This window comes from Osmia lignaria, unplaced genomic scaffold (assembly GCF_051020975.1).
Source record: "Osmia lignaria lignaria isolate PbOS001 unplaced genomic scaffold, iyOsmLign1 scaffold0002, whole genome shotgun sequence".
Lineage (NCBI taxonomy): Eukaryota > Metazoa > Arthropoda > Insecta > Hymenoptera > Megachilidae > Osmia > Osmia lignaria.
Window position 1 is genome coordinate 14,675,986 of NW_027478159.1, and position 26,642 is coordinate 14,702,627.

Here is a 26,642-nt window from a genome sequence, read left to right on the forward strand (position 1 = left end):
TCCAGCTCGCAATAGTGCAGAGTTATCTCAAAGAAAGGGGCCACGGTGTTTCTGTATCTCTATTATGTTGGTGCGGCTTCGGAACTTTTAAATATCTTGATATATCTCGAGAACTACGCATCTGATCAAAAAATATCGTACTACATAAAAAGTAGGAAACTTAATTCTCTACAAGAAAGGTCTCTAAACATTTTGCCATAGCTCGCTTCGTTTCCGAGATATTTGCAGATTTATCTCAAGGGAAGTGGCCTGACGGACATATTTCGAGATATTTCTTCTTCTTGTTGTTCTTCTTCTGCACAGCTAAGCTGGAAGTGGCATTTGCAGCTCGCAATAGTGCAGAGTTATCCCAAAGAAAGGGGCCACGGTGTTTCTGTATCTCTATTATGTTGGTGCGGCTTCGGAACTTTTAAATATCTCGATATATCTCGAAAACTACGCTTCTGATCAAAAAATATCATAGAACATAAATTGTAGGAAACATAATTCTCTACAAAAAAGGTCTCTTAACATTTTGCCATAGCTCGCTTCGTTTCCGAGATATTTGCAGATTTATCTCAAGGGAAGGGTCCTGATGGACATATTTCGAGATATTTCTTCTTCTTGTTGTTCTTCTTCTGCACAGCTAAACTGGAAGTGGCATTTCCAGCTCGCAATCGTGCAGAGTTATCTCAAAGAAAGGGGCCACGGTGTTTCTGTATCTCTATTATGTTGGTGCGGCTTCGGAACTTTTAAATATCTTGATATATCTCGAGAACTACGCCTCTGATCGAAAAATATCATAGAACATAAAAAGCAGGAAACTTAATTCTCTACAAAAAAGGTCTCTTAACATTTTGCCATAGCTCGCTTCGTTTCCGAGATATTTGCAGATTTATCTCAAGGGAAGGGGCCTGACGGACATATTTCGAGATATTTCTTCTTCTTGTTGTTCTTCTTCTGCACAGCTAAGCTGGAAGTGGCATTTGCAGCGCGCAATAGTGCAGAGTTATCTCAAAGAAAGGGGCCACGGTGTTTCTGTATCTCTATTATGTTGGTGCGGCTTCGGAACTTGTAAATATCTTGATATATCTCGAGAACTACGCATCTGATCAAAAAATATCATACTACATAAAAAGTAGGAAACTTAATTCTCTACAAGAAAGGTCTCTAAACATTTTGCCATAGCTCGCTTCGTTTCCGAGATATTTGCAGATTTATCTCAAGGGAAGGGGCCTGACGGACATATTTCGAGATGTTTCTTCTTCTTGTTGTTCTTCTTCTGCACAGCTAAGCTGGAAGTGGCATTTGCGGCTCGCACTAGTGCAGAGTTATCTCAACGAAAGGGGCCACGGTGTTTCTGTATCTCTATTATGTTGGTGCGGCTTCGGAACTTTTAAATGTCTCGATATATCTCGAAAACTACGCTTCTGATCTAAAATATCATAGAACATAAATTGTAGGAAGCATAATTCTCTACAAAAAAGGTCTCTTAACATTTTGCCATAGCTCGCTTCGTTTCCGAGATATTTGCAGATATATCTCAAGGGAAGGGGCCTGACGGACATATTTCGAGATACTTCTTCTTCTTGTTGTTCTTCTTCTGCACAGCTAAGCTGGAAGTGGCATTTACAGCTCGCAATAGTGCAGAGTTATCTCAAAGAAAGGGGCCACGGTGTTTCTGTATCCCTATTATGTTGGTGCGGCTTCGGAACTTTTAAATATCTTGATATATCTCGAGAACTACGCATCTGATCAAAAAATATCATAGAACATAAAAAGTAGGAAACTTAATTCTCTACAAAAAAGGTCTCCCAACATTTTGCCATAGCTCGCTTCGTTTCCGAGATATTTGCAGATTTATCTCAAGGGAAGGGGCCTGACGGACATATTTCGAGATATTTCTTCTTCTTGTTGTTCTTCTTCTGCACAGCTAAGCTGGAAGTGGCATTTGGGGCTCGCACTAGTGCAGAGTTATCTCAAAGAAAGGGGCCACGGTTTTTCTGTATCTCCATTATGTTGGTGCGGCTTCGGAACTTTTAAATATCTCGATATATCGCGAAAACTACGCTTCTGATCAAAAAATATCATAGAACATAAATTGTAGGAAACATAATTCTCGACAAAAAACGTCTCTTCACATTTTGCCATAGCTCGCTTCGTTTCCGAGATATTTGCAGATTTATCTCAAGGGAAGGGGGGCCTGACGGACATATTTCGAGATATTTCTTCTTCTTGTTGTTCTTCTTCTGCACAGCTAAGCTGGAAGTGGCATTTGCGGCTCGCACTAGTGCAGAGTTATCTCAACGAAAGGGGCCACGGTGTTTCTGTATCTCTATTATGTTGGTGCGGCTTCGGAACTTTTAAATATCTTGATATATCTCGAGAACTACGCATCTGATCAAAAAATATCATAGAACATGAAAAGTAGCAAACTTAATTCTCTACAAAAAAGGTCTCTTAACATTTTGCCATAGCTCTCTTCGTTTCCGAGATATTTGCAGATTTATCTCAAGGGAAGGGGCCTGACGGACATATTTCGAGATATTTCTTCTTCTTGTTGTTCTTCTTCTGCACAGCTAAGCTGGAAGTGGCATTTGCAGCTCGCAATAGTGCAGAGTTATCCCAAAGAAAGGGGCCACGGTGTTTCTGTATCTCTATTATGTTGGTGCGGCTTCGGAACTTTTAAATATCTCGATATATCTCTAAAACTACGCTTCTGATCAAAAAATATCATAGAACATAAATTGTAGGAAACATAATTATCTACAAAACACGTCTCTTAACATTTTGCCATAGCTCGCTTCGTTTCCGAGATATTTGCAGATTCAGCTCAAAGGAACTGGCCTGACGGACATATTTCGAGATATTTCTTCTTCTTGTTGTTCTTCCTCTGCACAGCTAAGCTGGAAGTGGCATTTGCAGCTCGCAATAGTGCAGAGTTATCTCAAAGAAAGGGGCCACGGTGTTTCTGTATCTCTATTATGTTGGTGCGGCTTCGGAACTTTTAAATATCTTGGTATATCTCGAGAACTACGCATCTGATCAAAAAATATCATAGAACATAAAAAGTAGGAAACTTAATTCTCTACAAAAAAGGTCTCTTAACATTTTGCCATAGCTCGCTTCGTTTCCGAGATATTTGCAGATTTATCTCAAGGGAAGGGGCCTAACGGACATATTTCGAGATATTTCTTCTTCTTGTTGTTCTTCTTCTGCACAGCTAAACTGGAAGTGGCATTTCCAGCTCGCAATAGTGCACAGTTATCTCAAAGAAAGGGGCCACGGTGTTTATGTATCTCTATTATGTTGGTGCGGCTTCGGAACTTTTAAATATCTCGATATATCTCGAAAACTACGCTTCTGATCTAAAATATCATACAACATAAATTGCAGGAAGCATAATTCTCTACAAAAAAGGTCTCTTAACATTTTGCCATAGCTCGCTTCGTTTCCGAGATATTTGCAGATATATCTCAAGGGAAGGGGCCTGACGGACATATTTCGAGATACTTCTTCTTCTTGTTGTTCTTCTTCTGCACAGCTAAGCTGGAAGTGGCATTTACAGCTCGCAATAGTGCAGAGTTATCTCAAAGAAAGGGGCCACGGTGTTTCTGTATCCCTATTATGTTGGTGCGGCTTCGGAACTTTTAAATATCTTGATATATCTCGAGAACTACGCATCTGATCAAAAAATATCATAGAACATAAAAAGTAGGAAACTTAATTCTCTACAAAAAAGGTCTCTCAACATTTTGCCATAGCTCGCTTCGTTTCCGAGATATTTGCAGATTTATCTCAAGGGAAGGGGCCTGACGGACATATTTCGAGATATTTCTTCTTCTTGTTGTTCTTCTTCTGCACAGCTAAGCTGGAAGTGGCATTTGCAGCTCGCAATAGTGCAGAGTTATCCCAAAGAAAGGGGCCACGGTGTTTCTGTATCTCTATTATGTTGGTGCGGCTTCGGAACTTTTAAATATCTCGATATATCTCTAAAACTACGCTTCTGATCAAAAAATATCATAGAACATAAATTGTAGGAAACATAATTCTCTACAAAAAACGTCTCTTAACATTTTGCCATAGCTCGCTTCGTTTCCGAGATATTTGCAGATTCAGCTCAAAGGAACTGGCCTGACGGACATATTTCGAGATATTTCTTCTTCTTGTTGTTCTTCCTCTGCACAGCTAAGCTGGAAGTGGCATTTGCAGCTCGCAATAGTGCAGAGTTATCTCAAAGAAAGGGGCCACGGTGTTTCTGTATCTCTATTATGTTGGTGCGGCTTCGGAACTTTTAAATATCTTGGTATATCTCGAGAACTACGCATCTGATCAAAAAATATCATAGAACATAAAAAGTAGGAAACTTAATTCTCTACAAAAAAGGTCTCTTAACATTTTGCCATAGCTCGCTTCGTTTCCGAGATATTTGCAGATTTATCTCAAGGGAAGGGGCCTAACGGACATATTTCGAGATATTTCTTCTTCTTGTTGTTCTTCTTCTGCACAGCTAAACTGGAAGTGGCATTTCCAGCTCGCAATAGTGCAGAGTTATCTCAAAGAAAGGGGCCACGGTGTTTCTGTATCTCTATTATGTTGGTGCGGCTTCGGAACTTTTAAATATCTTGATATATCTCGAGAACTACGCATCTGATCAAAAAATATCATACTACATAAAAAGTAGGAAACTTAATTCTCTACAAGAAAGGTCTCTAAACATTTTGCCATAGCTCGCTTCGTTTCCGAGATATTTGCAGATTTATCTCAAGGGAAGGGGCCTGACGGACATATTTCGAGATGTTTCTTCTTCTTGTTGTTCTTCTTCTGCACAGCTAAGCTGGAAGTGGCATTTGCAGCTCGCAATAGTGCAGAGTTATCTCAAAGAGAGGGGCCACGGTGTTTCTGTATCTCTATTATGTTGGTGCGGCTTCGGAACTTTTAAATATCTCGATATATCTCGAAAACTACGCTTCTGATCAAAAAATATCATAGAACATAAATTGTAGGAAACATAATTCTCTACAAAAAAGGTCTCTTAACATTTTGCGATAGCTCGCTTCGTTTCCGAGATATTTGCAGATTTATCTCAAGGGAAGGGTCCTGATGGACATATTTCGAGATATTTCTTCTTCTTGTTGTTCTTCTTCTGCACAGCTAAACTGGAAGTGGCATTTCCAGCTCGCAATCGTGCAGAGTTATCTCAAAGAAAGGGGCCACGGTGTTTCTGTATCTCTATTATGTTGGTGCGGCTTCGGAACTTTTAAATATCTTGATATATCTCGAGAACTACGCCTCTGATCGAAAAATATCATAGAACATGAAAAGTAGGAAACTTAATTCTCTACAAAAAAGGTCTCTTAACATTTTGCCATAGCTCGCTTCGTTTCCGAGATATTTGCAGATATATCTCAAGGGAAGGGGCCTGACGGACATATTTCGAGATACTTCTTCTTCTTGTTGTTCTTCTTCTGCACAGCTAAGCTGGAAGTGGCATTTACAGCTCGCAATAGTGCAGAGTTATCTCAAAGAAAGGGGCCACGGTGTTTCTGTATCTCTATTATGTTGGTGCGGCTTCGGAACTTTTAAATATCTTGATATATCTCGAGAACTACGCATCTGATCAAAAAATATCATAGAACATGAAAAGTAGGAAACTTAATTCTCTACAAAAAAGGTCTCTTAACATTTTGCCATAGCTCTCTTCGTTTCCGAGATATTTGCAGATTTATCTCAAGGGAAGGGGCCTGACGGACATATTTCGAGATATTTCTTCTTCTTGTTGTTCTTCTTCTGCACAGCTAAGCTGGAAGTGGCATTTGCAGCTCGCAATAGTGCAGAGTTATCTCAAAGAAAGGGGCCACGGTGTTTCTGTATCTCTATTATGTTGGTGCGGCTTCGGAACTTTTAAATATCTTGATATATCTCGAGAACTACGCATCTGATCAAAAAATATCATAGAACATGAAAAGTAGGAAACTTAATTCGCTACAAAAAAGGTCTCTTAACATTTTGCCATAGCTCTCTTCGTTTCCGAGATATTTGCAGATTTATCTCAAGGGAAGGGGCTTGACGGACATATTTCGAGATATTTCTTCTTCTTGTTGTTCTTCTTCTGCACAGCTAAGCTGGAAGTGGCATTTGCGGCTCGCACTAGTGCAGAGTTATCTCAAAGAAAGGGGCCACGGTGATTCTGTATCTCTATTATGTTGGTGCGGCTTCGGAACTTTTAAATATCTTGATATATCTCGAGAACTACGCATCTGATCAAAAAATATCATAGAACATAAATTGTAGGAAACATAATTCTCTACAAAAAACGTCTCTTAACATTTTGCCATAGCTCGCTTCGTTTCCGAGATATTTGCAGATTCAGCTCAAAGGAACTGGCCTGACGGACATATTTCGAGATATTTCTTCTTCTTGTTGTTCTTCTTCTGCACAGCTAAGCTGGAAGTGGCATTTGCAGCTCGCAATAGTGCAGAGTTATCTCAAAGAAAGGGGCCACGGTGTTTCTGTATCTCTACTATGTTGGTGCGGCTTCGGAACTTTTAAATATCTTGATATATCTCGAGAACTACGCATCTCATCAAAAAATATCATAGAACATAAAAAGTAGGAAACTTAATTCTCTATAAAAAACGTCTCTTAACATTTTGCCATAGCTCGCTTCGTTTCCGAGATATTTGCAGATTCAGCCAAAGGAACTGGCCTGACGGACATATTTCGAGATATTTCTTCTTCTTGTTGTTCTTCTTCTGCACAGCTAAGCTGGAAGTGGCATTTGCAGCTCGCAATAGTGCAGAGTTATCTCAAAGAAAGGGGCCACGGTGTTTCTGTATCTCTATTATGTTGGTGCGGCTTCGGAACTTTTAAATATCTTGATATATCTCGAGAACTACGCATCTGATCAAAAAATCTCATAGAACATAAAAAGTAGGAAACTTAATTCTCTACAAAAAAGGTCTCTTAACATTTTGCCATAGCTCGCTTCGTTTCCGAGATATTTGCAGATTTATCTCAAGGGAAGGGGCCTGACGGACATATTTCGAGATATTTCTTCTTCTTGTTGTTCTTCTTCTGCACAGCTAAGCTGGAAGTGGCATTTACAGCTCGCAATAGTGCAGAGTTATGTCAAAGAAAGGGGCGACGGTGTTTCTGTATCTCTATTATGTTGGTGCGGCTTCGGAACTTTTAAATATCTTGATATATCTCGAGAACTACGCATCTGATCAAAAAATATCATAGAACATAAAAAGTAGGAAACTTAATTCTCTACAAAAGAGGTCTCTTAACATTTTGCCATAGCTCGCTTCGTTTCCGAGATATTTGCAGATTTATCTCACGGGAAGGGGCCTAACGGACATATTTCGAGATATTTCTTCTTCTTGTTGTTCTTCTTCTGCACAGCTAAACTGGAAGTGGCATTTCCAGCTCGCAATAGTGCAGAGTTATCTCAAAGAAAGGGGCCACGGTGTTTCTGTATCCCTATTATGTTGGTGCGGCTTCGGAACTTTTAAATATCTCGATATATCTCGAAAACTACGCTTCTGATCAAAAAATATCATAGAACATAAATTGTAGGAAACATAATTCTCTATAAAAAACGTCTCTTAACATTTTGCCATAGCTCGCTTCGTTTCCGAGATATTTGCAGATTCAGCTCAAAGGAACTGGCCTGACGGACATATTTCGAGATATTTCTTCTTCTTGTTGTTCTTCTTCTGCACAGCTAAGCTGGAAGTGGCATTTGCAGCGCGCAATAGTGCAGAGTTATCTCAAAGAAAGGGGCCACGGTGTTTCTGTATCTCTATTATGTTGGTGCGACTTCGGAACTTTTAAATATCTTGATATATCTCGAGAACTACGCATCTGATCTAAAAATATCATACTACATAAAAAGTAGGAAACTTAATTCTCTACAAGAAAGGTCTCTAAACATTTTGCCATAGCTCGCTTCGTTTCCGAGATATTTGCAGATTTATCTCAAGGGAAGGGGCCTGACGGACGTATTTCGAGATATTTCTTCTTCTTGTTGTTCTTCCTCTGCACAGCTAAGCTGGAAGTGGCATTTGCAGCTCGCAATAGTGCAGAGTTATCTCAAAGAGAGGGGCCACGGTGTTTCTGTATCTCTATTATGTTGGTGCGGCTTCGGAACTTTTAAATATCTTGATATATCTCGAGAACTACGCATCTGATCAAAAAATATCATAGAACATAAATTGTAGGAAACATAATTCTCTACAAAAAACGTCTCTTAACATTTTGCCATAGCTCGCTTCGTTTCCGAGATATTTGCAGATTCAGATCAAAGGAACTGGCCTGACGGACATATTTCGAGATATTTCTTCTTCTTGTTGTTCTTCTTGTGCACAGCTAAGCTGGAAGTGGCATTTGCAGCTCGCAATAGTGCAGAGTTATCTCAAAGAAAGGGGCCACGGTGTTTCTGTATCTCTACTATGTTGGTGCGGCTTCGGAACTTTTAAATATCTTGATATATCTCGAGAACTACGCATCTCATCAAAAAATATCATAGAATATAAAAAGTAGGAAACTTAATTCTCTATAAAAAACGTCTCTTAACATTTTGCCATAGCTCGCTTCGTTTCCGAGATATTTGCAGATTCAGCTCAAAGGAACTGGCCTGACGGACATATTTCGAGATATTTCTTCTTCTTGTTGTTCTTCTTCTGCACAGCTAAGCTGGAAGTGGCATTTGCAGCTCGCAATAGTGCAGAGTTATCTCAAAGAAAGGGGCCACGGTGTTTCTGTATCTCTATTATGTTGGTGCGGCTTCGGAACTTTTAAATATCTTGATATATCTCGAGAACTACGCATCTGATCAAAAAATATCATAGAAAATAAAAAGTAGGAAACTTAATTCTCTACAAAAAAGGTCTCTTAACATTTTGCCATAGCTCGCTTCGTTTCCGAGATATTTGCAGATTTATCTCAAGGGAAGGGGCCTGACGGACACATTTCGAGATATTTCTTCTTCTTGTTGTTCTTCTTCTGCACAGCTAAGCTGGAAGTGGCATTTGCGGCTCGCACTAGTGCAGAGTTATCTCAAAGAAAGGGGCCACGGTGTTTCTGTATCCCTATTATGTTGGTGCGGCTTCGGAACTTTTAAATATCTCGATATATCTCGAAACCTACGCTTCTGATCAAAAAATATCATAGAACACAAATTGTAGGAAACATAATTCTCTATAAAAAACGTCTCTTAACATTTTGCCATAGCTCGCTTCGTTTCCGAGATATTTGCAGATTCAGGTCAAAGGAACTGGTCTGACGGACATATTTCGAGATATTTCTTCTTCTTGTTGTTCTTCCTCTGCACAGCTAAGCTGGAAGTGGAATTTGCGGCTCGCACTAGTGCAGAGTTATCTCAAAGAAAGGGGCCACGGTGTTTCTGTATCTCTATTATGTTGGTGCGGCTTCGGAACTTTTAAATATCTTGATATATCTCGAGAACTACGCATCTGATCAAAAAATATCATAGAACATAAAAAGTAGGAAACTTAATTCTCTACAAAAAAGGTCTCTTAACATTTTGCCATAGCTCGCTTCGTTTCCGAGATATTTGCAGATTTATCTCAAGGGAAGGGGCCTGACGGACATATTTCCAGATATTTGTTCTTCTTGTTGTTCTTCTTCTGCACAGCTAAGCTGGAAGTGGCATTTGCGGCTCGCACTAGTGCAGAGTTATCTCAAAGAAAGGGGCCACGGTGTTTCTGTATCTCTATTATGTTGGTGCGGCTTCGGAACTTTTAAATATCTCGATGAATCTCGAAAACTACGCTTCTGATCAAAAAATATCCTAGAACATAAATTGTAGGAAACTTAATTCTCTACAAGAAAGGTGTCTAAACATTTTGCCATAGCTCGCTTCGTTTCCGAGATATTTGCAGATTTATCTCAAGGGAAGGGGCCTGACGGACGTATTTCGAGATATTTCTTCTTCTTGTTGTTCTTCCTCTGCACAGCTAAGCTGGAAGTGGCATTTGCAGCTCGCAATAGTGCAGAGTTATCTCAAAGAGAGGGGCCACGGTGTTTCTGTATCTCTATTATGTTGGTGCGGCTTCGGAACTTTTAAATATCTTGATATATCTCAAGAACTACGCATCTGATCAAAAAATATCATAGAACATAAATTGTAGGAAACATAATTCTCTACAAAAAACGTCTCTTAACATTTTGCCATAGCTCGCTTCGTTTCCGAGATATTTGCAGATTCAGCTCAAAGGAACTGGCCTGACGGACATATTTCGAGATATTTCTTCTTCTTGTTGTTCTTCTTCTGCACAGCTAAGCTGGAAGTGGCATTTGCAGCTCGCAATAGTGCAGAGTTATCTCAAAGAAAGGGGCCACGGTGTTTCTGTATCTCTATTATGTTGGTGCGGCTTCGGAACTTTTAAATATCTTGATATATCTCGAGAACTACGCATCTGATCAAAAAATATCATAGAACATAAAAAGTAGGAAACTTAATTCTCTACAAAAAAGGTCTCTTAACATTTTGCCATAGCTCGCTTCGTTTCCGAGATATTTGCAGATTTATCTCAAGGGAAGGGGCCTGACGGACATATTTCGAGATATTTCTTCTTCTTGTTGTTCTTCTTCTGCACAGCTAAGCTGGAAGTGGCATTTGCGGCTCGGACTAGTGCAGAGTTATCTCAAAGAAAGGGGCCACGGTGTTTCTGTATCCCTATTATGTTGGTGCGGCTTCGGAACTTTTAAATATCTCGATATATCTCGAAAACTACGCTTCTGATCAAAAAATATCATAGAACATAAATTGTAGGAAACATAATTCTCTATAAAAAACGTCTCTTAACATTTTGCCATAGCTCGCTTCGTTTCCGAGATATTTGCAGATTCAGCTCAAAGGAACTGGCCTGACGGACATATTTCGAGATATTTCTTCTTCTTGTTGTTCTTCCTCTGCACAGCTAAGCTGGAAGTGGCATTTGCAGCTCGCAATAGTGCAGAGTTATCTCAAAGAAAGGGGCCACGGTGTTTCTGTATCTCTATTATGTTGGTGCGGCTTCGAAACTTTTAAATATCTTGATATATCTCGAGAACTACGCATCTGATCAAAAAATATCATAGAACATAAAAAGTAGGAAACTTAATTCCATACAAAAAAGGTCTCTTAACATTTTGCCATAGCTCGCTTCGTTTCCGAGATATTTGCAGATTCAGCTCAAAGGAACTGGTCTGACGGACATATTTCGAGATATTTCTTCTTCTTGTTGTTCTTCCTCTGCACAGCTAAGCTGGAAGTGGAATTTGCGGCTCGCACTAGTGCAGAGTTATCTCAAAGAAAGGGGCCACGGTGTTTCTGTATCTCTATTATGTTGGTGCAGCTTCAGAACTTTTAAATATCTTGATATATCTCGAGAACTACGCATCTGATCAAAAAATATCATGGAACATAAAAAGTAGAAAACTTAATTCTCTACAAAAAAGGTCTCTTAACATTTTGCCATAGCTCGCTTCGTTTCCGAGATACTTGCCGATGTATCTCAAGGGAAGTGGCCTGACGGACATATTTCGAGATATTTCTTCTTCTTGTTGTTCTTCTTCTGCACAGCTAAGCTGGAAGTGGCATTTGCAGCTCGCAATTGTGCAGAGTTATCTCAAAGAAAGGGGCCACGGTGTTTCTGTATCTCTATTATGTTGGTGCGGCTTCGGAACTTTTAAATATCTTGGTATATCTCGAGAACTACGCATCTGATCAAAAAATATCATGGAACATAAAAAGTAGAAAACTTAATTCTCTACAAAAAAGGTCTCTTAACATTTTGCCATAGCTCGCTTCGTTTCCGAGATATTTGCAGATTTATCTCAAGGGAAGGGGCCTAACGGACATATTTCCAGATATTTCTTCTTCTTGGTGTTCTTCTTCTGCACAGCTAAGCTGGAAGTGGAATTTGCGGCTCGCACTAGTGCAGAGTTATCTCAAAGAAAGGGGCCACGGTGTTTCTGTATCTCTGTTATGTTGGTGCAGCTTCAGAACTTTTAAATATCTTGATATATCTCGAGAACTACGCATCTGATCAAAAAATATCATGGAACATAAAAAGTAGAAAACTTAATTCTCTACAAAAAAGGTCTCTTAACATTTTGCCATAGCTCGCTTCGTTTCCGAGATACTTGCCGATGTATCTCAAGGGAAGGGGCCTGACGGACATATTTCGAGATATTTCTTCTTCTTGTTGTTCTTCTTCTGCACAGCTAAGCTGGAAGTGGCATTTGCAGCTCGCAATTGTGCAGAGTTATCTCAAAGAAAGGGGCCACGGTGTTTCTGTATCTCTATTATGTTGGTGCGGCTTCGGAACTTTTAAATATCTTGATATATCTCGAGAACTACGCCTCTGATCGAAAAATATCATAGAACATAAAAAGTAGGAAACTTAATTCTCTACAAAAAAGGTCTCTTAACATTTTGCCATAGCTCGCTTCGTTTCCGAGATATTTGCAGATTTATCTCAAGGGAAGGGGCCTGACGGACATATTTCGAGATATTTCTTCTTCTTGTTGTTCTTCTTCTGCACAGCTAAGCTGGAAGTGGCATTTGCAGCGCGCAATAGTGCAGAGTTATCTCAAAGAAAGGGGCCACGGTGTTTCTGTATCTCTATTATGTTGGTGCGGCTTCGGAACTTTTAAATATCTCGATATATCTCGAAAACTACGCTTCTGATCTAAAATATCATACAACATAAATTGTAGGAAGCATAATTCTCTACAAAAAAGGTCTCTTAACATTTTGCCATAGCTCGCTTCGTTTCCGAGATATTTGCAGATATATCTCAAGGGAAGGGGCCTGACGGACATATTTCGAGATACTTCTTCTTCTTGTTGTTCTTCTTCTGCACAGCTAAGCTGGAAGTGGCATTTACAGCTCGCAATAGTGCAGAGTTATCTCAAAGAAAGGGGCCACGGTGTTTCTGTATCTCTATTATGTTGGTGCGGCTTCGGAACTTTTAAATATCTTGATATATCTCGAGAACTACGCATCTGATCAAAAAATATCATAGAATATGAAAAGTAGGAAACTTAATTCTCTACAAAAAAGGTCTCTTAACATTTTGCCATAGCTCTCTTCGTTTCCGAGATATTTGCAGATTTATCTCAAGGGAAGGGGCCTGACGGACATATTTCGAGATATTTCTTCTTCTTGTTGTTCTTCTTCTGCACAGCTAAGCTGGAAGTGGCATTTGCAGCTCGCAATAGTGCAGAGTTATCTCAAAGAAAGGGGCCACGGTGTTTCTGTATCTCTATTATGTTGGTGCGGCTTCGGAACTTTTAAATATCTTGATATATCTCGAGAACTACGCATCTGATCAAAAAATATCATAGAACATGAAAAGTAGGAAACTTAATTCTCTACAAAAAAGGTCTCTTAACATTTTGCCATAGCTCTCTTCGTTTCCGAGATATTTGCAGATTTATCTCAAGGGAAGGGGCCTGACGGACATATTTCGAGATATTTCTTCTTCTTGTTGTTCTTCTTCTGCACAGCTAAGCTGGAAGTGGCATTTGCGGCTCGCACTAGTGCAGAGTTATCTCAAAGAAAGGGGCCACGGTGTTTCTGTATCCCTATTATGTTGGTGCGGCTTCGGAACTTTTAAATATCTTGATATATCTCGAGAACTACGCATCTGATCAAAAAATATCATGGAACATAAAAAGTAGAAAACTTAATTCTCTACAAAAAAGGTCTCTTATCATTTTGCCATAGCTCGCTTCGTTTCCGAGATATTTGCAGATTTATCTCAAGGGAAGGGGCCTAACGGACATATTTCCAGATATTTCTTCTTCTTGGTGTTCTTCTTCTGCACAGCTAAGCTGGAAGTGGAATTTGCGGCTCGCACTAGTGCAGAGTTATCTCAAAGAAAGGGGCCACGGTGTTTCTGTATCTCTATTATGTTGGTGCAGCTTCAGAACTTTTAAATATCTTGATATATCTCGAGAACTACGCATCTGATCTAAAAATATCATACTACATAAAAAGTAGGAAACTTAATTCTCTACAAGAAAGGTGTCTAAACATTTTGCCATAGCTCGCTTCGTTTCCGAGATATTTGCAGATTTATCTCAAGGGAAGGGGCCTGACGGACGTATTCCGAGATATTTCTTCTTCTTGTTGTTCTTCCTCTGCACAGCTAAGCTGGAAGTGGCATTTGCAGCTCGCAATAGTGCAGAGTTATCTCAAAGAGAGGGGCCACGGTGTTTCTGTATCTCTATTATGTTGGTGCGGCTTCGGAACTTTTAAATATCTTGATATATCTCGAGAACTACGCATCTAATCAAAAAATATCATAGAACATAAATTGTAGAAAACATAATTCTCTACAAAAAACGTTTCTTAACATTTTGCCATAGCTCGCTTCGTTTCCGAGATATTTGCAGATTCAGCTCAAAGGAACTGGCCTGACGGACATATTTCGAGATATTTCTTCTTCTTGTTGTTCTTCTTCTGCACAGCTAAGCTGGAAGTGGCATTTGCAGCTCGCAATTGTGCAGAGTTATCTCAAAGAAAGGGGCCACGGTGTTTCTGTATCTCTATTATGTTGGTGCGGCTTCGGAACTTTTAAATATCTTGATATATCTCGAGAACTACGCCTCTGATCGAAAAATATCATAGAACATAAAAAGTAGGAAACTTAATTCTCTACAAAAAAGGTCTCTTAACATTTTGCCATAGCTCGCTTCGTTTCCGAGATATTTGCAGATTTATCTCAAGGGAAGGGGCCTGACGGACATATTTCGAGATATTTCTTCTTCTTGTTGTTCTTCTTCTGCACAGCTAAGCTGGAAGTGGCATTTGCAGCGCGCAATAGTGCAGAGTTATCTCAAAGAAAGGGGCCACGGTGTTTCTGTATCTCTATTATGTTGGTGCGGCTTCGGAACTTTTAAATATCTCGATATATCTCGAAAACTACGCTTCTGATCTAAAATATCATACAACATAAATTGTAGGAAGCATAATTCTCTACAAAAAAGGTCTCTTAACATTTTGCCATAGCTCGCTTCGTTTCCGAGATATTTGCAGATATATCTCAAGGGAAGGGGCCTGACGGACATATTTCGAGATACTTCTTCTTCTTGTTGTTCTTCTTCTGCACAGCTAAGCTGGAAGTGGCATTTACAGCTCGCAATAGTGCAGAGTTATCTCAAAGAAAGGGGCCACGGTGTTTCTGTATCTCTATTATGTTGGTGCGGCTTCGGAACTTTTAAATATCTTGATATATCTCGAGAACTACGCATCTGATCAAAAAATATCATAGAATATGAAAAGTAGGAAACTTAATTCTCTACAAAAAAGGTCTCTTAACATTTTGCCATAGCTCTCTTCGTTTCCGAGATATTTGCAGATTTATCTCAAGGGAAGGGGCCTGACGGACATATTTCGAGATATTTCTTCTTCTTGTTGTTCTTCTTCTGCACAGCTAAGCTGGAAGTGGCATTTGCAGCTCGCAATAGTGCAGAGTTATCTCAAAGAAAGGGGCCACGGTGTTTCTGTATCTCTATTATGTTGGTGCGGCTTCGGAACTTTTAAATATCTTGATATATCTCGAGAACTACGCATCTGATCAAAAAATATCATAGAACATGAAAAGTAGGAAACTTAATTCTCTACAAAAAAGGTCTCTTAACATTTTGCCATAGCTCTCTTCGTTTCCGAGATATTTGCAGATTTATCTCAAGGGAAGGGGCCTGACGGACATATTTCGAGATATTTCTTCTTCTTGTTGTTCTTCTTCTGCACAGCTAAGCTGGAAGTGGCATTTGCGGCTCGCACTAGTGCAGAGTTATCTCAAAGAAAGGGGCCACGGTGTTTCTGTATCCCTATTATGTTGGTGCGGCTTCGGAACTTTTAAATATCTTGATATATCTCGAGAACTACGCATCTGATCAAAAAATATCATGGAACATAAAAAGTAGAAAACTTAATTCTCTACAAAAAAGGTCTCTTATCATTTTGCCATAGCTCGCTTCGTTTCCGAGATATTTGCAGATTTATCTCAAGGGAAGGGGCCTAACGGACATATTTCCAGATATTTCTTCTTCTTGGTGTTCTTCTTCTGCACAGCTAAGCTGGAAGTGGAATTTGCGGCTCGCACTAGTGCAGAGTTATCTCAAAGAAAGGGGCCACGGTGTTTCTGTATCTCTATTATGTTGGTGCAGCTTCAGAACTTTTAAATATCTTGATATATCTCGAGAACTACGCATCTGATCTAAAAATATCATACTACATAAAAAGTAGGAAACTTAATTCTCTACAAGAAAGGTGTCTAAACATTTTGCCATAGCTCGCTTCGTTTCCGAGATATTTGCAGATTTATCTCAAGGGAAGGGGCCTGACGGACGTATTCCGAGATATTTCTTCTTCTTGTTGTTCTTCCTCTGCACAGCTAAGCTGGAAGTGGCATTTGCAGCTCGCAATAGTGCAGAGTTATCTCAAAGAGAGGGGCCACGGTGTTTCTGTATCTCTATTATGTTGGTGCGGCTTCGGAACTTTTAAATATCTTGATATATCTCGAGAACTACGCATCTAATCAAAAAATATCATAGAACATAAATTGTAGAAAACATAATTCTCTACAAAAAACGTTTCTTAACATTTTGCCATAGCTCGCTTCGTTTCCGAGATATTTGCAGATTCAGCTCAAAGGAACTGGCCTGACGGACATATTTCGAGATATTTCTTCTTCTTGTTGTTCTTCTTCTGCACAGCTAAGCTGGAAGTGGCATTTGCAGCTCGCAATAGTGCAGAGTTATCTCAAAGAAAGGGGCCACGGTGTTTCTGTATCTCTACTATGTTGGTGCGGCTTCGGAACTTTTAAATATCTTGATATATCTCGAGAACTACGCATCTCATCAAAAAATATCATAGAACATAAAAAGTAGGAAACTTAATTCTCTATAAAAAACGTCTCTTAACATTTTGCCATAGCTCGCTTCGTTTCCGAGATATTTGCAGATTCAGCTCAAAGGAACTGGCCTGACGGACATATTTCGAGATATTTCTTCTTCTTGTTGTTCTTCTTCTGCACAGCTAAGCTGGAAGTGGCATTTGCAGCTCGCAATAGTGCAGAGTTATCTCAAAGAAAGGGGCCACGGTGTTTCTGTATCTCTACTATGTTGGTGCGGCTTCGGAACTTTTAAATATCTTGATATATCTCGAGAACTACGCATCTGATCAAAAAATATCATAGAACATAAAAAGTAGGAAACTTAATTCTCTACAAAAGAGGTCTCTTAACATTTTGCCATAGCTCGCTTCGTTTCCGAGATATTTGCAGATTTATCTCACGGGAAGGGGCCTAACGGACATATTTCGAGATACTTCTTCTTCTTGTTGTTCTTCTTCTGCACAGCTAAACTGGAAGTGGCATTTCCAGCTCGCAATAGTGCAGAGTTATCTCAAAGAAAGGGGCCACGGTGTTTCTGTATCCCTATTATGTTGGTGCGGCTTCGGAACTTTTAAATATCTCGATATATCTCGAAAACTACGCTTCTGATCAAAAAATATCATAGAACATAAATTGTAGGAAACATAATTCTCTACAAAAAAGGTCTCTTAACATTTTGCCATAGCTCGCTTCGTTTCCGCGATATTTGCAGATATATCTCAAGGGAAGGGGCCTGACGGACATATTTCGAGATATTTCTTCTTCTTGTTGTTCTTCTTCTGCACAGCTAAGCTGGAAGTGGCATTTACAGCTCGCAATAGTGCAGAGTTATCTCAAAGAAAGGGGCCACGGTGTTTCTGTATCTCTATTATGTTGGTGCGGCTTCGGAACTTTTAAATATCTTGATATATCTCGAGAACTACGCATCTGATCAAAAAATATCATAGAACATAAAAAGTAGGAAACTTAATTCTCTACAAAAAAGGTCTCTTAACATTTTGCCATAGCTCGCTTCGTTTCCGAGATATTTGCAGATTTATCTCAAGGGAAGGGGCCTGACGGACATATTTCGAGATATTTCTTCTTCTTGTTGTTCTTCTTCTGCACAGCTAAGCTGGAAGTGGCATTTGCGGCTCGGACTAGTGCAGAGTTATCTCAAAGAAAGGGGCCACGGTGTTTCTGTATCCCTATTATGTTGGTGCGGCTTCGGAACTTTTAAATATCTCGATATATCTCGAAAACTACGCTTCTGATCAAAAAATATCATAGAACATAAATTGTAGGAAACATAATTCTCTATAAAAAACGTCTCTTAACATTTTGCCATAGCTCGCTTCGTTTCCGAGATATTTGCAGATTCAGCTCAAAGGAACTGGCCTGACGGACATATTTCGAGATATTTCTTCTTCTTGTTGTTCTTCCTCTGCACAGCTAAGCTGGAAGTGGCATTTGCAGCTCGCAATAGTGCAGAGTTATCTCAAAGAAAGGGGCCACGGTGTTTCTGTATCTCTATTATGTTGGTGCGGCTTCGAAACTTTTAAATATCTTGATATATCTCGAGAACTACGCATCTGATCAAAAAATATCATAGAACATAAAAAGTAGGAAACTTAATTCCATACAAAAAAGGTCTCTTAACATTTTGCCATAGCTCGCTTCGTTTCCGAGATATTTGCAGATTCAGCTCAAAGGAACTGGTCTGACGGACATATTTCGAGATATTTCTTCTTCTTGTTGTTCTTCCTCTGCACAGCTAAGCTGGAAGTGGAATTTGCGGCTCGCACTAGTGCAGAGTTATCTCAAAGAAAGGGGCCACGGTGTTTCTGTATCTCTATTATGTTGGTGCAGCTTCAGAACTTTTAAATATCTTGATATATCTCGAGAACTACGCATCTGATCAAAAAATATCATGGAACATAAAAAGTAGAAAACTTAATTCTCTACAAAAAAGGTCTCTTAACATTTTGCCATAGCTCGCTTCGTTTCCGAGATACTTGCCGATGTATCTCAAGGGAAGTGGCCTGACGGACATATTTCGAGATATTTCTTCTTCTTGTTGTTCTTCTTCTGCACAGCTAAGCTGGAAGTGGCATTTGCAGCTCGCAATTGTGCAGAGTTATCTCAAAGAAAGGGGCCACGGTGTTTCTGTATCTCTATTATGTTGGTGCGGCTTCGGAACTTTTAAATATCTTGGTATATCTCGAGAACTACGCATCTGATCAAAAAATATCATGGAACATAAAAAGTAGAAAACTTAATTCTCTACAAAAAAGGTCTCTTAACATTTTGCCATAGCTCGCTTCGTTTCCGAGATATTTGCAGATTTATCTCAAGGGAAGGGGCCTAACGGACATATTTCCAGATATTTCTTCTTCTTGGTGTTCTTCTTCTGCACAGCTAAGCTGGAAGTGGAATTTGCGGCTCGCACTAGTGCAGAGTTATCTCAAAGAAAGGGGCCACGGTGTTTCTGTATCTCTGTTATGTTGGTGCAGCTTCAGAACTTTTAAATATCTTGATATATCTCGAGAACTACGCATCTGATCAAAAAATATCATGGAACATAAAAAGTAGAAAACTTAATTCTCTACAAAAAAGGTCTCTTAACATTTTGCCATAGCTCGCTTCGTTTCCGAGATACTTGCCGATGTATCTCAAGGGAAGGGGCCTGACGGACATATTTCGAGATATTTCTTCTTCTTGTTGTTCTTCTTCTGCACAGCTAAGCTGGAAGTGGCATTTGCAGCTCGCAATTGTGCAGAGTTATCTCAAAGAAAGGGGCCACGCTGTTTCTGTATCTCTATTATGTTGGTGCGGCTTCGGAACTTTTAAATATCTTGATATATCTCGAGAACTACGCCTCTGATCGAAAAATATCATAGAACATAAAAAGTAGGAAACTTAATTCTCTACAAAAAAGGTCTCTTAACATTTTGCCATAGCTCGCTTCGTTTCCGAGATATTTGCAGATTTATCTCAAGGGAAGGGGCCTGACGGACATATTTCGAGATATTTCTTCTTCTTGTTGTTCTTCTTCTGCACAGCTAAGCTGGAAGTGGCATTTGCAGCGCGCAATAGTGCAGAGTTATCTCAAAGAAAGGGGCCACGGTGTTTCTGTATCTCTATTATGTTGGTGCGGCTTCGGAACTTTTAAATATCTCGATATATCTCGAAAACTACGCTTCTGATCTAAAATATCATACAACATAAATTGTAGGAAGCATAATTCTCTACAAAAAAGGTCTCTTAACATTTTGCCATAGCTCGCTTCGTTTCCGAGATATTTGCAGATATATCTCAAGGGAAGGGGCCTGACGGACATATTTCGAGATACTTCTTCTTCTTGTTGTTCTTCTTCTGCACAGCTAAGCTGGAAGTGGCATTTACAGCTCGCAATAGTGCAGAGTTATCTCAAAGAAAGGGGCCACGGTGTTTCTGTATCTCTATTATGTTGGTGCGGCTTCGGAACTTTTAAATATCTTGATATATCTCGAGAACTACGCATCTGATCAAAAAATATCATAGAATATGAAAAGTAGGAAACTTAATTCTCTACAAAAAAGGTCTCTTAACATTTTGCCATAGCTCTCTTCGTTTCCGAGATATTTGCAGATTTATCTCAAGGGAAGGGGCCTGACGGACATATTTCGAGATATTTCTTCTTCTTGTTGTTCTTCTTCTGCACAGCTAAGCTGGAAGTGGCATTTGCAGCTCGCAATAGTGCAGAGTTATCTCAAAGAAAGGGGCCACGGTGTTTCTGTATCTCTATTATGTTGGTGCGGCTTCGGAACTTTTAAATATCTTGATATATCTCGAGAACTACGCATCTGATCAAAAAATATCATAGAACATGAAAAGTAGGAAACTTAATTCTCTACAAAAAAGGTCTCTTAACATTTTGCCATAGCTCTCTTCGTTTCCGAGATATTTGCAGATTTATCTCAAGGGAAGGGGCCTGACGGACATATTTCGAGATATTTCTTCTTCTTGTTGTTCTTCTTCTGCACAGCTAAGCTGGAAGTGGCATTTGCGGCTCGCACTAGTGCAGAGTTATCTCAAAGAAAGGGGCCACGGTGTTTCTGTATCCCTATTATGTTGGTGCGGCTTCGGAACTTTTAAATATCTTGATATATCTCGAGAACTACGCATCTGATCAAAAAATATCATGGAACATAAAAAGTAGAAAACTTAATTCTCTACAAAAAAGGTCTCTTATCATTTTGCCATAGCTCGCTTCGTTTCCGAGATATTTGCAGATTTATCTCAAGGGAAGGGGCCTAACGGACATATTTCCAGATATTTCTTCTTCTTGGTGTTCTTCTTCTGCACAGCTAAGCTGGAAGTGGAATTTGCGGCTCGCACTAGTGCAGAGTTATCTCAAAGAAAGGGGCCACGGTGTTTCTGTATCTCTATTATGTTGGTGCAGCTTCAGAACTTTTAAATATCTTGATATATCTCGAGAACTACGCATCTGATCTAAAAATATCATACTACATAAAAAGTAGGAAACTTAATTCTCTACAAGAAAGGTGTCTAAACATTTTGCCATAGCTCGCTTCGTTTCCGAGATATTTGCAGATTTATCTCAAGGGAAGGGGCCTGACGGACGTATTCCGAGATATTTCTTCTTCTTGTTGTTCTTCCTCTGCACAGCTAAGCTGGAAGTGGCATTTGCAGCTCGCAATAGTGCAGAGTTATCTCAAAGAGAGGGGCCACGGTGTTTCTGTATCTCTATTATGTTGGTGCGGCTTCGGAACTTTTAAATATCTTGATATATCTCGAGAACTACGCATCTAATCAAAAAATATCATAGAACATAAATTGTAGGAAACATAATTCTCTACAAAAAACGTTTCTTAACATTTTGCCATAGCTCGCTTCGTTTCCGAGATATTTGCAGATTCAGCTCAAAGGAACTGGCCTGACGGACATATTTCGAGATATTTCTTCTTCTTGTTGTTCTTCTTCTGCACAGCTAAGCTGGAAGTGGCATTTGCAGCTCGCAATAGTGCAGAGTTATCTCAAAGAAAGGGGCCACGGTGTTTCTGTATCTCTACTATGTTGGTGCGGCTTCGGAACTTTTAAATATCTTGATATATCTCGAGAACTACGCATCTCATCAAAAAATATCATAGAACATAAAAAGTAGGAAACTTAATTCTCTATAAAAAACGTCTCTTAACATTTTGCCATAGCTCGCTTCGTTTCCGAGATATTTGCAGATTCAGCTCAAAGGAACTGGCCTGACGGACATATTTCGAGATATTTCTTCTTCTTGTTGTTCTTCTTCTGCACAGCTAAGCTGGAAGTGGCATTTGCAGCTCGCAATAGTGCAGAGTTATCTCAAAGAAAGGGGCCACGGTGTTTCTGTATCTCTACTATGTTGGTGCGGCTTCGGAACTTTTAAATATCTTGATATATCTCGAGAACTACGCATCTGATCAAAAAATATCATAGAACATAAAAAGTAGGAAACTTAATTCTCTACAAAAGAGGTCTCTTAACATTTTGCCATAGCTCGCTTCCTTTCCGAGATATTTGCAGATTTATCTCACGGGAAGGGGCCTAACGGACATATTTCGAGATACTTCTTCTTCTTGTTGTTCTTCTTCTGCACAGCTAAACTGGAAGTGGCATTTCCAGCTCGCAATAGTGCAGAGTTATCTCAAAGAAAGGGGCCACGGTGTTTCTGTATCCCTATTATGTTGGTGCGGCTTCGGAACTTTTAAATATCTCGATATATCTCGAAAACTACGCTTCTGATCAAAAAATATCATAGAACATAAATTGTAGGAAACATAATTCTCTATAAAAAACGTCTCTTAATATTTTGCAATAGCTCGCTTCGTTTCCGAGATATTTGCAGATTCAGCTCAAAGGAACTGGCCTGACGGACATATTTCGAGATATTTCTTCTTCTTGTTGTTCTTCTTCTGCACAGCTAAGCTGGAAGTGGCATTTGCAGCGCGCAATAGTGCAGAGTTATCTCAAAGAAAGGGGCCACGGTGTTTCTGTATCTCTATTATGTTGGTGCGACTTCGGAACTTTTAAATATCTTGATATATCTCGAGAACTACGCATCTGATCTAAAAATATCATACTACATAAAAAGTAGGACACTTAATTCTCTACAAGAAAGGTCTCTAAACATTTTGCCATAGCTCGCTTCGTTTCCGAGATATTTGCAGATTTATCTCAAGGGAAGGGGCCTGACGGACGTATTCCGAGATATTTCTTCTTCTTGTTGTTCTTCCTCTGCACAGCTAAGCTGGAAGTGGCATTTGCAGCTCGCAATAGTGCAGAGTTATCTCAAAGAGAGGGGCCACGGTGTTTCTGTATCTCTATTATGTTGGTGCGGCTTCGGAACTTTTAAATATCTTGATATATCTCGAGAACTACGCATCTAATCAAAAAATATCATAGAACATAAATTGTAGGAAACATAATTCTCTACAAAAAACGTCTCTTAACATTTTGCCATAGCTCGCTTCGTTTCCGAGATATTTGCAGATTCAGCTCAAAGGAACTGGCCTGACGGACATATTTCGAGATATTTCTTCTTCTTGTTGTTCTTCTTCTGCACAGCTAAGCTGGAAGTGGCATTTGCAGCTCGCAATAGTGCAGAGTTATCTCAAAGAAAGGGGCCACGGTGTTTCTGTATCTCTACTATGTTGGTGCGGCTTCGGAACTTTTAAATATCTTGATATATCTCGAGAACTACGCATCTCATCAAAAAATATCATAGAACATAAAAAGTAGGAAACTTAATTCTCTATAAAAAACGTCTCTTAACATTTTGCCATAGCTCGCTTCGTTTCCGAGATATTTGCAGATTCAGCTCAAAGGAACTGGCCTGACGGACATATTTCGAGATATTTCTTCTTCTTGTTGTTCTTCTTCTGCACAGCTAAGCTGGAAGTGGCATTTGCAGCTCGCAATAGTGCAGAGTTATCTCAAAGAAAGGGGCCACGGTGTTTCTGTATCTCTATTATGTTGGTGCGGCTTCGGAACTTTTAAATATCTTGATATATCTCGAGAACTACGCATCTGATCAAAAAATATCATAGAACATAAAAAGTAGGAAACTTAATTCTCTACAAAAAAGGTCTCTTAACATTTTGCCATAGCTCGCTTCGTTTCCGAGATATTTGCAGATTTATCTCAAGGGAAGGGGCCTGACGGACATATTTCGAGATATTTCTTCTTCTTGTTGTTCTTCTTCTGCACAGCTAAGCTGGAAGTGGCATTTACAGCTCGCAATAGTGCAGAGTTATGTCAAAGAAAGGGGCGACAGTGTTTCTGTATCTCTATTATGTTGGTGCGGCTTCGGAACTTTTAAATATCTTGATATATCTCGAGAACTACGCATCTGATCAAAAAATATCATAGAACATAAATTGTAGGAAACATAATTCTCTACAAAAAACGTCTCTTAACATTTTGCCATAGCTCGCTTCGTTTCCGAGATATTTGCAGATTCAGCTCAAAGGAACTGGCCTGACGGACATATTTCGAGATATTTCTTCTTCTTGTTGTTCTTCTTCTGCACAGCTAAGCTGGACGTGGCATTTGCAGCTCGCAATAGTGCAGAGTTATCTCAAAGAAAGGGGCCACGGTGTTTCTGTATCTCTACTATGTTGGTGCGGCTTCGGAACTTTTAAATATCTTGATATATCTCGAGAACTACGCATCTGATCAAAAAATATCATAGAACATAAAAAGTAGGAAACTTAATTCTCTACAAAAGAGGTCTCTAAACATTTTGCCATAGCTCGCTTCGTTTCCGAGATATTTGCAGATTTATCTCAAGGGAAGGGGCCTGACGGACGTATTTCGAGATATTTCTTCTTCTTGTTGTTCTTCCTCTGCACAGCTAAGCTGGAAGTGGCATTTGCAGCTCGCAATAGTGCAGAGTTATCTCAAAGAGAGGGGCCACGGTGTTTCTGTATCTCTATTATGTTGGTGCGGCTTCGGAACTTTTAAATATCTTGATATATCTCGAGAACTACGCATCTGATCAAAAAATATCATAGAACATAAATTGTAGGAAACATAATTCTCTACAAAAAACGTCTCTTAACATTTTGCCATAGCTCGCTTCGTTTCCGAGATACTTGCAGATTCAGCTCAAAGGAACTGGCCTGACGGACATATTTCGAGATATTTCTTCTTCTTGTTGTTCTTCTTCTGCACAGCTAAGCTGGAAGTGGCATTTGCAGCTCGCAATAGTGCAGAGTTATCTCAAAGAAAGGGGCCACGGTGTTTCTGTATCTCTACTATGTTGGTGCGGCTTCGGAACTTTTAAATATCTTGATATATCTCGAGAACTACGCATCTCATCAAAAAATATCATAGAACATAAAAAGTAGGAAACTTAATTCTCTATAAAAAACGTCTCTTAACATTTTGCCATAGCTCGCTTCGTTTCCGAGATATTTGCAGATTCGACTCAAAGGAACTGGCCTGACGGACATATTTCGAGATATTTCTTCTTCTTGTTGTTCTTCTTCTGCACAGCTAAGCTGGAAGTGGCATTTGCAGCTCGCAATAGTGCAGAGTTATCTCAAAGAAAGGGGCCACGGTGTTTCTGTATCTCTATTATGTTGGTGCAGCTTCAGAACTTTTAAATATCTTGATATATCTCGAGAACTACGCATCTGATCTAAAAATATCATACTACATAAAAAGTAGGAAACTTAATTCTCTACAAGAAAGGTGTCTAAACATTTTGCCATAGCTCGCTTCGTTTCCGAGATATTTGCAGATTTATCTCAAGGGAAGGGGCCTGACGGACGTATTCCGAGATATTTCTTCTTCTTGTTGTTCTTCCTCTGCACAGCTAAGCTGGAAGTGGCATTTGCAGCTCGCAATAGTGCAGAGTTATCTCAAAGAGAGGGGCCACGGTGTTTCTGTATCTCTATTATGTTGGTGCGGCTTCGGAACTTTTAAATATCTTGATATATCTCGAGAACTACGCATCTAATCAAAAAATATCATAGAACATAAATTGTAGGAAACATAATTCTCTACAAAAAACGTTTCTTAACATTTTGCCATAGCTCGCTTCGTTTCCGAGATATTTGCAGATTCAGCTCAAAGGAACTGGCCTGACGGACATATTTCGAGATATTTCTTCTTCTTGTTGTTCTTCTTCTGCACAGCTAAGCTGGAAGTGGCATTTGCAGCTCGCAATAGTGCAGAGTTATCTCAAAGAAAGGGGCCACGGTGTTTCTGTATCTCTACTATGTTGGTGCGGCTTCGGAACTTTTAAATATCTTGATATATCTCGAGAACTACGCATCTCATCAAAAAATATCATAGAACATAAAAAGTAGGAAACTTAATTCTCTATAAAAAACGTCTCTTAACATTTTGCCATAGCTCGCTTCGTTTCCGAGATATTTGCAGATTCAGCTCAAAGGAACTGGCCTGACGGACATATTTCGAGATATTTCTTCTTCTTGTTGTTCTTCTTCTGCACAGCTAAGCTGGAAGTGGCATTTGCAGCTCGCAATAGTGCAGAGTTATCTCAAAGAAAGGGGCCACGGTGTTTCTGTATCTCTACTATGTTGGTGCGGCTTCGGAACTTTTAAATATCTTGATATATCTCGAGAACTACGCATCTGATCAAAAAATATCATAGAACATAAAAAGTAGGAAACTTAATTCTCTACAAAAGAGGTCTCTTAACATTTTGCCATAGCTCGCTTCGTTTCCGAGATATTTGCAGATTTATCTCACGGG